The following is a 12,744-nucleotide window of genomic DNA, read 5'->3' on the forward strand; positions in this document are numbered from 1 at the left end:
CTCTTCCGGGTTTCATCCCCAGTCTAACGGTCAAGCAGAGAGGGCCAATCAGACGATTGGTCGCATACTACGCAGCCTTTCTTTCAGAAACCCTGCGTCTTGGGCAGAACAGCTCCCCTGGGCAGAATACGCTCACAACCGCTTCCTTCGTCTGCTACCGGGTTATCTCCGTTTCAGAGTAGTCTGGGTTACCAGCCCTCTGTTCTCATCCCAGCTTGCCGAGTCCAGCGTTCCCTCCGCTCAAGCGTTTGTCCAACGTTGTGAGCGCACCTGGAGGAGGGTGAGGTCTGCACTTTGCCGTTACAGGGCACAGACTGTGAGAGCCGCCAATAAACGCAGGATTAAGAGTCCAAGGTATTGTTGCGGCCAGAGAGTGTGGCTTTCCACTCGCAACCTTCCTCTTACGACAGCTTCTCGTAAGTTGACTCCGCGGTTCATTGGTCCGTTCCGTGTCTCCCAGGTCGTCAATCCTGTCGCTGTGCGACTGCTTCTTCCGCGACATCTTCGTCGCGTCCATCCTGTCTTCCATGTCTCCTGTGTTAAGCCCTTTCTTCGCACCCCGTTCGTCTTTCCTCCCCCTCCCGTCCTTGTCGAGAGCGCACCTATTTACAAGGTACATAAGATCATGGACATGCGTTCTCGGGGACGGGGTCACCAATACTTAGTGGATTGGGAGGGTTACGGTCCTGAGGAGAGGAGTTGGGTTCCGTCTCGGGACGTGCTGGACCGTTCACTCATTGATGATTTCCTCCGTTGCCGCCAGGATTCCTCCTCGAGTGCGCCAGGAGGCGCTCGGTGAGTGGGGGGTACTGTCATGTTTTGTCATTTATTATCATGTCTTGTCCCTGTGCTTCCCATTCTATTCGTTTCCCTCTGCTGGTCTTATTAGGTTCTTTCCTCTTTCTATCCCTCTCTCCCCCCCCTCTCTCACTCTCTCGCTCTCTCTCTCTCTATCGTTCCGTTCCTGCTCCCAGCTGTTCCTATTCCCCTAATCAATCATTTAGTCTTCCCACACCTGTTCCCGATCCTTTCCCTGATTAGAGTCCCTATTTCTTCCTTGTTATTCGTTTCTGTCCTGTCGGTTCCTTGTCTAGAATTCACCGTGCTGTGTTTGTGTATCGCCCTGTCGTGTCGTGTTTTCCTCAGATGCTGCGTGGTGAGCAGGTGTCTGAGTCTGTCTGGTTCAAGTGCCTTCCCGAGGCAACCTGCTGTTCACCTGCTGTTCAAGATCGATTCGCCAAGTCGCTTTTGGGTCCTCTTTCACCTGCATGACAGGGAGGATCGTCACATTACAAAGCAAAAACAGGTTTTGCGAAATGTGTTCAAATGCATTACAAATTAACTCTGAGTGGGCTACCATGTACCTTTTACTGAGGAGTGGATTCTGTCTGGCCATTTTACCATAAAGGCCTGATGGGTGGAGTGCTGTAGAGATGGTTGTACTTCTGGAAGGTTCTCCCATCTCCACAGAGGAACTCCGGAGCTCTGTCAGAGTGACAAATCGGGTTCTTGGTGACCTCCCTGACTAAGGCCTTTCTCCCCCGATTGCTCAGTTATACCAGGCGGCCAGCTCTAGGAAGTGGTTTGGTTTTTGCTCTGACATGGACTGTCAATTGTGGGACCTTATATAGACAGGGTTGCGCTTTTCCAAATCATGTCCAATCAATTTAATTTACAACAGGTGGACTCTAATAAACTTGTAGAAATCTCTGAAGGATGATCAGTGGAAACAGGATGCACCAACACAACACAAGTAGTCTTCCTGAGACATAAAAAATTATTCTGCTCATATATTTAGTGAATCCGCTAATAGGAACATCGCTGAAAGACAACCAAAGGCTCTATCGAACAAGGACAAGCATATCTACATCCGCAAAAATACATAGTGCGGTCAATATAACATAGAGCCATTTATATTTAAATCTAGTCCCCCCCCTCCCCAATACACCGGAAGCTGTCATAGGGTGTATAATTCAGCTCACTAAGCTCCTGCCTTCCTCCTGGGCAACTATGTGTGAAACATCTTACTGTCCTAGAAATGCCTCTGACATGATGAAAACAAGTCCAGATTCCCCCAGGGTGAAATTTCCCATTAAGTGCCTATGAACGGGGTATGGTAGTAGGTACGAGGCATACTCGTTTGAATATGTCAAGAACTGCACCGTTGCTGGGTTTTTCATGCTCAACATTTTCACGTGTGTATCAAGAATAGTCCACCACCCAAAGGACATCCAGCCAACTTGACACAAGTGTGGGAAACATTGGAGTCAACCTGGCACCGCATCCCTGTGCAACACTTGCGACACCTTGAGTCACCTTGACACCTTGAGTCCATGATCTGACACATTTAGGCTGTTCTGACGGCAAAAGGCGGTGCAGCTCAATATTAGGAAGGTGTTCCAAATATTTCTTACACTCAGTGTATGTCTATGGCCACAATGCAACATACTGTTTTATATGTGGTATACATGCTGCCCAAATTGTGTCCTTCCCCACTCTAAGTGCTTGTGATAAAACTTAATCCAACGCTATTTTAGAAGTTATTGATCCTCTGTGGCTAAATGATGCTCTCTAGAGTAGTATGTTGAATGATTTTATTCATGTCTGTTCAGACAGGAGTAACACACACAGTTTATTCTGAAAACTGGAACTATTTTGCTGTGATGGGATTATATTTAATCATGACAAAATAGCTACTTTAATAATACTGCAATTTAGAGACAATTTAATTTGTCGCACTGAGGCTAATCTTTTGTGACAAACTGTTAACATACATTTTATCATCTGTCGATCTGTGTGATACTTGCTGAGTCCATACATTTCCTCTAATTTAGATATTGCCACTTTCACCTCCAGAATTAATATGGAAGTGAGTAATCATTCTTCTGCAATTCTTTCTTCTTCATTTGCCTAAATTCTAAATCATACAGCAGGTAAAAACCACTATTGTTTGCATTACTAGTGAAGCGTTGCCCGGGATACAGGCTACAGTACCGCATTCTTGCTAATGATTGTCTGGTTAAAAAAAGAAGAGGATTATTATCTCCCGTCAGTCTAGATTGATTATACAGTCGAGGAATGAGTATGTGTACTCTGAACGGGAAGTGAGTAAACAAGGCACCAGGAGAAAAAACACAGATTGACAAAGAGAGAGAGAGAGAGAGAGAGAGAGAGAGAGAGAGAGAGAGAGAGAGAGAGAGAGAGAGAGAGAGAGAGAGAGAGAGAGAGAGAGAGAGAGAGAAAAAGAGAGCAAGTGATAGAGAAAGGCAGCAAGCAGAGGAGGAGTGTGATGCAAGGAGATGAGTGTTTGGCTGAGGAGGAATTTGTCCACGTATTCTCCACTGCTCCTCTCTTCTTTTCTACTGATCTGTTCTTCCTTAACCTCCCTCCCTCCTCCTTCCCCATCCAGCTGCTGGCTGAGCTCCCTCTGTTCCTCTCATCTCTCAGTGCAAGGACCTGAGTTGACTGAGCCGTTTGATTCATGCAAGAGCTGATTCACGCCATGCGATCTGGGGAGTGAGAGTGGACAGGACAGGATTCCCTCTCTCTACATCCATAATTCAGCATTCACGCCTTCCTCCTACTCCTGTTATCCTCTTTCTTTTCTTATTCCTACTGCTGCTGCTAGTGCCGTACGCTGCAGCTACTGATGCTGTTGTAGGTTACACTCCTGTTCCAGCACAGTCTTCCTGTGGTAATAATTCATCAAGCCAGAGCTCCGGAGTCTCAACTTAAAGTACAAAGGTAAGAGTAAATGTGCTTGATGAGCTTTGGATTGTGTTGGAAATGTAATCATTATTTTACTGTTTGAATCATGTAAAAGTCTGGCTGGTTTGATCTTGTATGTACAGTATGTGTATTTTCGAGCCAGTTCAGAAATTAGAGAATGTGTGCTGGAAAAGAAAGGGGAAGAAAAAAGGTTGCAATTTGCAAGTCGTAATGGAAGTTTCTTTTGGTGGAAAAAAAAAGTCTTTTGTTGCATGGGCTTGGTCTTCACCCTGAAGCATTGTGTAAGATTAGATATTGTACTGCTATGCTTGGTCTGCTTTAAAGTCATAACCCCCCCCCCCCCCACACACACACACACACACGTACTCCCCACCCCCCCTTTCCCCTCCCTGATTCTTGCTTCATCTACTCGCAAAGGGAGAAGGCAAACCTAACATAACGTGTATTCCCTCTCTTGTTTCTTGGTGGTGCTCAAAGGACACAGGTCAGTGCCACTTCTGCTAGTTAGAGATATAGCCTTTACCTCCTCTGCGAATAACCCCTATATCATAGCTCTGTGAATAGGCAGAACTGAGACCACATACTGTAAACATTTATACTGTATGTTCTTGAGTGTGTATTTTGCTGTATACTGAGTGTGTGTCCCTGTATACTGTATGTTGGAGATTTAATTGTATGTTGGAGAAATAATATTACCAGATATTATTTTATTATAGGCTACACTCTCAACACTGAGTACACACTCATACCTGACTGATTATGCGGAGGCTAATTGAGTAAATGTGTTCTGCTATTTTGTTTTTGACTCACTGTTAAGAGTGTCAGTGACCCTGGAAATGCCCTGTTTTGGATGGTAGCAGACTTAATATGCAGAAGAGAGAGGGATACTTTTTTTCTAGAAACGGTGTGTTCTCGAGTGTGTATTTGTGTGTGTGGCTGTATACTGTATACTTTTTTTCTAGAAACAGAGCCGTAATATGTCAGCTAGACAGTCCCCTGATGTGTTACCCAATGAAGTGCTAGGTGCATTGAAGCCAAAGTCTGAGACAGCATTGTCAACACAGCTGGATTTCAAAGACTAGGTTCTCACTGTGATACTGTCTAGATTTCACAATTCTTTAAAAAAAAAATCTTACTGGAATAATGATTTATTTTATAAGTAAAAGATACATGGATGTCTAAATAAAATCACTATCCACAGTCATATCCAAATATATGTCTAATGGAAATACTTGGCATATTTGAATAATTGAGTAAAAGTATTTGGAATGTCATAAGTAACACATGATGTCAAACATTGCCGTCATATTGACCATTATCATTTGTATTGCACTGATGATGGTGTTATAGAAAGAAGGGGCTTTGCATCTGTATAATTCACTGTAACAGGGTTTTTACCAGTACGGTACAAGCAGCATTATGAATCACAACTGTTGATTAAAAATGCCTCCAGCAGGTGTGTTATATTACACAGCTGCTACTTGCTATTGGAAGGCAATAAGGATACATTGTGTGAATGCTCTACATTCCAATTACAGTGGGATGTTTTACTTGGATGTTTGTAAATGTAAAAAATTATATTCTAAGCTGTCCATTTTTATGTGAGGTAACAATGTGTCATTTTTCTGTGGTCTTCACCAGCTTATTGTTCAAATATTTATTTTCAATATGTGTGTGAATGACAATGCTGGTATATTGGCTAGCTTTGGCCTTCATTGATCTTCACAGATTCAATGCTTGGGGTGTGTTAACCTTGATCACTAGGCCCAGGGGACAAATCCAAATGCAGTGACCCCTGCCTACCATCATACCTTCTTTCCTTTCAATCAGTCCATACTAATCTATGAATAGGACCTAATGGTATCACGATATTACCAATCACTAATAGCAAAATAACTTATTTAGAAAGGAATTTGATATTAAGGAGTATCTCTCTCTCTCTCTCTTCTTCACAGTTAATACTTTTTATTATCACTGTAAACCATTAGTGCGATGATTCTCATACAGATTTTACAGAAAGATACGCCATGGAGTCAGCGAGGTTCTAGCTCAGGGATGTTCTGCATGAACGATCCCTTTAGGGGGGTGGGGGATTTTGGCACCAGCTGGCTGCAGAGCTGTTATGAAGGTTTTTAAATAGATTTTAGGGTGTAATTTAAAAATCATCCTATGGTGGCACTGTATTTCCACCAGTGGAGGGATTTCTGACTGACTAAAAGCAGTATTCCCAGACTTACATCGATCTTTTGAGGTGATGGTAAAATTCAAAAAGCTTCTAACACTCATAAGTCACATGTACACTGAACATAAATTTAAACACAACATGTAAATTGTTGGTCCCATGTTTTTTGAGTTTAAATAAAACATCCCAGAAATGTTCCATATACTCAAAAAGCTAATTTCTCTAAAATGTTGTTCACAAATTTGTTTACCACCTTGTTGGTGAGTATTTCTTGTTTGCCAAGATAATCCAGTCACCTGACAGGTGTGCCATGTCAATAGGCTGAATAAACAGCATGATCATTACACAGGTGCAAATTGTGCTGGGGACAATAAAAGAACACTCTAAAATGTGCAGTTTTCCCACACAAGACAGCTGATGATCTCTGGGTTTACACAACCAAAGAATTTCTGCTCAAACTTTCCGAAACCGTCTCAGGGAAGATCATCTGTGTGCTCATCATCCTCAACACTGTAGAAGTGTGCTCTTCACGGGTGAATCTCGGTTTCAACTGTACCGGGCAGAATGGTTTGCCGATGTCAACGTTGTGAACAGAGAGCCCCATGGTGGCTGTTGGTTTATGGTGTAGGCAGGCATAAGCTACAGAAAAAGGAAGACAATTGCATTTTATTGATGACAATTTGAATGCACAGAGATACCGTGACGAGATCTTGAGACCCATTGTCGTGCCATTCATCCGCCACCATAATCTCATGTTTCAGTATGGTAGTTTGCTAGGCCCCATGTCACAAGGATCTACAGTGCTTTCGGAAAGTATTCAGACCCCTTGAATTTTTAAACATTTTGTTAGGTTACAGCCTTATTCTAAAATGTATTAAATCGTTTTTTCCCCTCATTAATCTACACACAGTACCCCATAATGACAAAGCAAAAACAGGTTTTTACATTTTTTGGCAAATGTATAAAACATTTAAAATGTAAATATAACATTTACATAAACATTCAGACACTTTACTCAGTACTTTGTTGAAACACCTTTGACAGCGATTACATCTTTGAGTCTTCATGGCACGCCTATATTTGGGGAGTTTCTCTCATTATTTTCTGCAGACCCTCTCAAGCTCTGTCAGGTTGGATTGGGAGCATCGCAGCACAGCTATTTTCAGGTCTTTCCAGAAATCTTCGATTGGTTTCAAGTCCGGTCTCTAGGTGGGGCGCTTCAAGGACATTCAGAAACTTATCCCGAAGCCACTCTTGCCTTGTCTTGGCTGTGTGCTTAGGGTTGTTGTCCTGTTTGAAGGTAAACCTTCACCCCAGTCGGAGGTCCTGAGCACTCTGGAGCAGGTTTTCATTAAGGCTCTCTCTGTACTTGCTCTGGTCATCTTTCCCTCAAACTTGACTAGTCTCCCTACCGCTGAAAAACATCCCCACAGCATGATGCTGCCACCACCATGCTTCAATGTAGGGACTGTGCTAAGATTCCTCCAGAAGCGACGCTTGGAATTCAGGAATTCAGGCCAAGGAGTTCAATCTTGGTTTCATCAGACCAGATAATCTTGTTTCAAATGGCCTGAGAGTCTTTAAGTGCCTTTTGGCAAACTCCAAAGGGAATGTCATGCGCCTTTTACTGAGGAGTGGCTTCCGTCTGGCCACTCTAACATAAAGGCCTGATTGGTGGAGTGCTGCAGAGATGGTTGTCATTCTCCTATCTCCACAGAGGAACTCTGGAGCTTTGTCAGAGTGACCATCGGGTTCTTGGTCAACTCTCTGACCAAGGCCCTTTTCCCCCGATTGCTCAGTTTGGCCATGTGGCCAACTCTAGGAAGAGTCTTGGTGGTTCCTAATGTCTTCCATTTAAGAATGATGGAGGCCATTGTGTTCTTGGGGACCTTCATGTCATGTTCATTATGAAGATGAGACCAAGGCGCAGCGTGACTAGAGTTACACATGTTCTTAATAAAACCGAAACTCAGCAAAACAAACAAGCACAAAAGAAATGTGAAGATATATGAATAGTGCAGACAGGCAACAAAACATAGAACAAGATCCCACAAACACCAAAGGGAAATGGCTACCTATATATGATCCCCAATCAGAGACAACAATAAACAGCTGTCTCTGATTGGGAACCATATCAGACCAACATAGAATTACAAAAACCCCTAGACCTACAAAACTCTAGACATGCAAAAACCCTAGACAATACTAAAACCCTAGACTAAACTAAACTAGCCTACCCACCCTAGTCACACCCTGACCTAACCAAAATATAAAGAAAACAGAGATATCTCAGGTCAGGGCGTGACAGTACCAACCCCCCCTCCCCCCACAAAGGTGCGGACTCCCGGCCGCAAACCTGAACCTATACGGGAGGGTGCGGGTGGGCATCTACCCTCTGGTTCTGGATGCAGCCCCCCCTCTTTACGCTGAACCCTCCGCCTTTGTAGAACCGGGCCGTGGATCATCGCCGGAGGCTCTGGACTGGGGATCATCACTGGAGACCCCGGACTGGGAACCGTCGCTGGAGACCCCAAACTGGGGACCGTCGCTGGAGACCCCGAACTGGGGACAGTCGCTGGAGACCCCGGACTGGGGACCATCGGCGGAGGTTCTGGACTGTGGACCATTGGCGGAGGTTCCCGACTATGGCCCGTCGTTGGAGGTTCCTGACTGTGAAACGCTGCCAGTGGAGGCGCACTGGAGGCGCACTGGAGGTCTGGAGCATAGAGCTGTCATAACCCGTCCTGGCTGGATGTTTATTTTCACCCGGCAAATGCAGGATTCACTGGGCTATGCAGACGCACCGGAGACACAGTGCGCAGAGCCAGCACAGGATATCCTGGTCCAAGGTGGTGTACTGGAGACCAGGAGCGCTGAGCCGGCACCATCCGTACTGGCTGGATTCCCATTCTAGCCCGGCCAGTACGAGGAGCTGGAATTAGAGCGCACCAGGCTATGAATGTGAACTGGATACACCGTGAGCATCACTGCGTAACACGGTGTCTGACCAGTCACACGCTCCCCACTGTAAGCACGAGGAGTCTCCAACCTGACTCCAATCTCCCTGTGTGCCTCCCCCCCCAAAAAGGTTTGACTGCCTCTTGGGCTTCCGTGCTAGCCGTGTCCCCTCGTATCGTCGTCGTTCCTCCTGACACTTCAATGCTGCAGAAATCATTTGGTACCCTTCCCCAGATCTGTGCCTCAACACAATCCTGACTCTGAGCTCTATGGACAATTGTTCCACCTCATGGCTTGGTTTTTGCTCTGACATGCAGTGTCATCTGTGGGTCCTTATATAGACAGGTGTGTGCCTTTCCAAATCAAGTCCAATCAATTGAATTTACCACAGGTGGACTCCAAGTTGTAGAAACATCTCAAGTGTTGGTGATCAATGGCAACAGGATGCACCTGAGCTCAATTTTGAGTCTCATAGCAAAGGGTCTGAATACTTATTTGCATTCACTTCGTCATTATGGGGTATTGTGTGTTGACTTATGAAGAAAAAAATGTGTTTATGAATCCATTTTAGAATAAGACTGTAACGTAACAAAATGTGGAAAAGGTGAAGGGGTCTGAATACTTTCTGAATGCGCTGCCTAGACAATTCTTGGAAGCTGAAAAAGTTATACCGTGGCCTGCATACTCAGCAGACATGTCACCTATTGAGCATGTTTGGGATGGTCAGGATTGATGTGTAAGACAGCGTGTGGGACAACATTCCAGAGGCCACAACAGCCTGATCAACTCTATCTGAGGAGATGTATTGCACTGGTCAGACTAGATACTGACAGATTTTCTGATCCACGGCCCTATGTTCTTTATTTCTGTGACCAACAGATTAATTTATTTTGTCATGTTTTGTCTTAGATTGTCTTGTCATTTTGCTTTTCCCTCTGTTCATTTTCCCCCTGCTGGTCTTTTTAGGTTCGTTCCCCTCTTTCTCTCTTCCTCCCTCTCTCTCTTCTCTCTATCGTTCCGTTCCTGCTCCCAGCTGTTCCTATTCCCCTAATCAATCATTTAGTCTTCCCACACCTGTTCCATATCTTTTTCCCTGATTAGAGTCCCTATTTCTCCCCTTGTTTTCCGTTCCTGCCCTGTCGGATCCTTGTCTATTGTTCACCGTGCTGTGTCTGTGTATCGCCCTGTCGTGTCGTGTTTCCCTCAGATGCTGCGTGGTGAGCAGGTGTCTGAGTCTGCTACGTTCAAGTGCCTTCCCGAGGCAACCTGCAGTTCTTGATCGAGTCTCCAGTCTGTTCTCGTCATTACGAGTGGAATTATGTCTTATGATTGTAGAATTACTTTACTGGATTAAAGACTCTGTTTTCGCCAAGTCGCTTTTGGGTCCTCATTCACCCGCATGACATATTTAAATTCATTGATTTCATTATGTGAGCTGTAACTCAGTAAAATCTATGTCATTTTTGAATGTTGCATTGATATTTATGTCCAGTGTAACATAAACGGTTTTCAGCTCTATTTCCATTTGGATTTCACACAATTTCTGAAAAGAAGTTGCAAGGCTAAATTACACTTCATATAAACGACAGTTCAAAAATTTGGAGTCACTTAGAAATGTCTTGTTTTTTAAAGAAAAGCAATTTTTTGTCCATTTAAAATAACATCAAATTGATCAGAAAGTGTCAGCATTGTTAATGTTGTAAATGCCTATTGTAGTTGGAAACGGCGGATTTGTAAATGGAATATCTACATAGGCGTACAGAGGCCCAATATCAGCAACCATGACTCCTGTGTTCCAATGGCACGTTGTGTTAGCTAATCCATGTTTAGAGTTTTTAAATGCTAATTGATCATTAGAAAACCCTTTTGCAATTATGTTAACACAACTGATAACTGTTGTACTGATTAAATAAGCAATAAAACTGGCCTTCTTTAGACTAGTTGAGTATCTGGAGCATCAGCATTGGTGGGTTTGATTACAGGCTCAAAATGGACAGAAACAAAGAACTTTCTTCTGAAACTCATCCGTCTGTTCTTGTTCTGAAAAATAAAGGCTACTCCATGCGAGAAATTGCCAAGAAACGGAAGATCTTATACAACACTGAATACTACTCCCTTCAGAGAACAGCGCAAACTGTCTCTAACCAGAATAGAAAGAGGAGTAGGAGGCCCGGTGCACAACTGAGCAAGAGGACAAATACATTAGAGTGTCTAGTTTGAGAAACAGACGCCTCACAAGTTCTCAACTGGCAGCTTCATTAAATAGCACCAGCAAAAAAACAGTCTCAACGTCAACAGTGAAGAGGCGACTCTGGGATGCTGGCCTTCTAGGCAGAGTTGCAAAGAAAAAGCCATATCTCAGACTGGCCAATAAAAATAAAAGATTAAAATGGGCAAAAGAACACAGACAGAGGAAGATTGGAAAAAGTGTTATGGACAGACAAATCTAAGTGTGAGGTGTTCGGATCACAAAGAAGAATATTCATGATACGCAGAAAAAATGAAAAGATGCTGGAGGAGAGCTTGATGCCATCTGTCAAGCATGGTGGAGGCAATGTGACGGTCTGGGGGTGCTTTGATGGTGGTAAAGTGGAACATTTGTAGAGGATAAAAGGGATCTTGAAGAAGGAAGGCTATCATTCCATTTTGCAACTCCATGCCATACCCTGTGGACGGCGCTTATTTGGAGCCAATTTCCTCCTACAAAAGGACAACGAACCAACGCACAGCTCCAACCTATGCTAGAACTATTTAGGGAAGAAGCAGTCAGTTGGTATTCTATCTATAATAGAGTGGCCAGCACAGTCACCGGATCTCAACCCTATTGAGCTGTTGTGGGAACTGCTTGACCGTATGCTTTGTAAGAAGTGCCCATCAAGCCAATCCAATTTATGGGAGGTGCTTCAGGAAGCATGGGGTGAAATCTCTTCAGATTACCTCAAAAAATTAACAACTATAATGCCAAAGGTCTGCAAGGCTGTAATTGCTGCAAATGGAGGATTCTTTTGACGAAAGCAAAGTTTAAAGGACACAATTATTATTTGAATAAAAAAATCATTATTTATAACCTTGCTATATTTCCTATTCATTTTGCAACTCATTTCATGTATGTTTTCATGGAAAACAAGGACATTTCTAAGTGACACCAAAACATTGCATGTAATGTACAATCACTAGAAAACGATTATGTTTCTATGACACAGGCTACTTCAATTACCTCAATTATGAAAGGAGGAAGTTGGGTGGGTGGTAAGCAGGCGCAGACTGGCCATCTGGCATTTCAGGAAAATGTCAGATGCGCTGGTCAATTGTTAGCCTGTGTAATAATGGTGGCCTCAAGCAAAAAAAATGGTCCGTTGTCGGGGCCTCAAAGGAAAAAAATGGTTGTTGTGTTAGAAATGCCAGGGCAGGTTTTTGGTTCCAGTGCACCACTGGGGGTGTGGGGATGATGCCATCAGACAAATGTATCATCACTAGCATGGCATGTCATCACTTTTTAAGCTTTTCTTCTCCAGACATCATGAAATATTCATTCAAATATTTCAATTTTATATGGCAGTTTTAGTTTTATCAAGAAGACCTGTGATATTTTCAATCTATGCTAATTACACTAGGTCTTGATCACAGCAAGATGCCTTGATACCCTTTTCACACGTCAGACATAGATACATTACATTTCATCTATAAAACAGAATATTTCTACAGTATATTACTGTCAGATGCATTGTAACAAAACAAACATCATGAGACAAGTGCCAGGGCACACCACCCAATAAGCCCCTGGTAGCATCTAGCCATTCAATCAAAGGTCGGGTGTTAGTTTTACAGTATCTTTTGTCAGCTATCTATCACCCTGATAACAATCAGACACTATG

The 12,744-nt window shown here is 43.6% G+C and overlaps 1 protein-coding gene across 1 annotated transcript in view; it reads left to right on the forward strand.

Annotated features, from left to right (window-relative positions):
* Positions 1–3,344: 3,344 nt before the first annotated feature.
* The window catches only part of LOC123991125 (cadherin-18-like), a 412,196-nt gene continuing 402,796 nt past the window's right edge, over positions 3,345–12,744 (forward strand). The window contains exon 1 of the mRNA XM_046292353.1: positions 3,345–3,744. The gene's annotated coding sequence lies outside the window, so the exon portion shown is untranslated. The remainder of the gene's footprint in view (positions 3,745–12,744) is intronic.

This window comes from Oncorhynchus gorbuscha, linkage group LG12 (genome assembly GCF_021184085.1).
Source record: "Oncorhynchus gorbuscha isolate QuinsamMale2020 ecotype Even-year linkage group LG12, OgorEven_v1.0, whole genome shotgun sequence".
Lineage (NCBI taxonomy): Eukaryota > Metazoa > Chordata > Actinopteri > Salmoniformes > Salmonidae > Oncorhynchus > Oncorhynchus gorbuscha.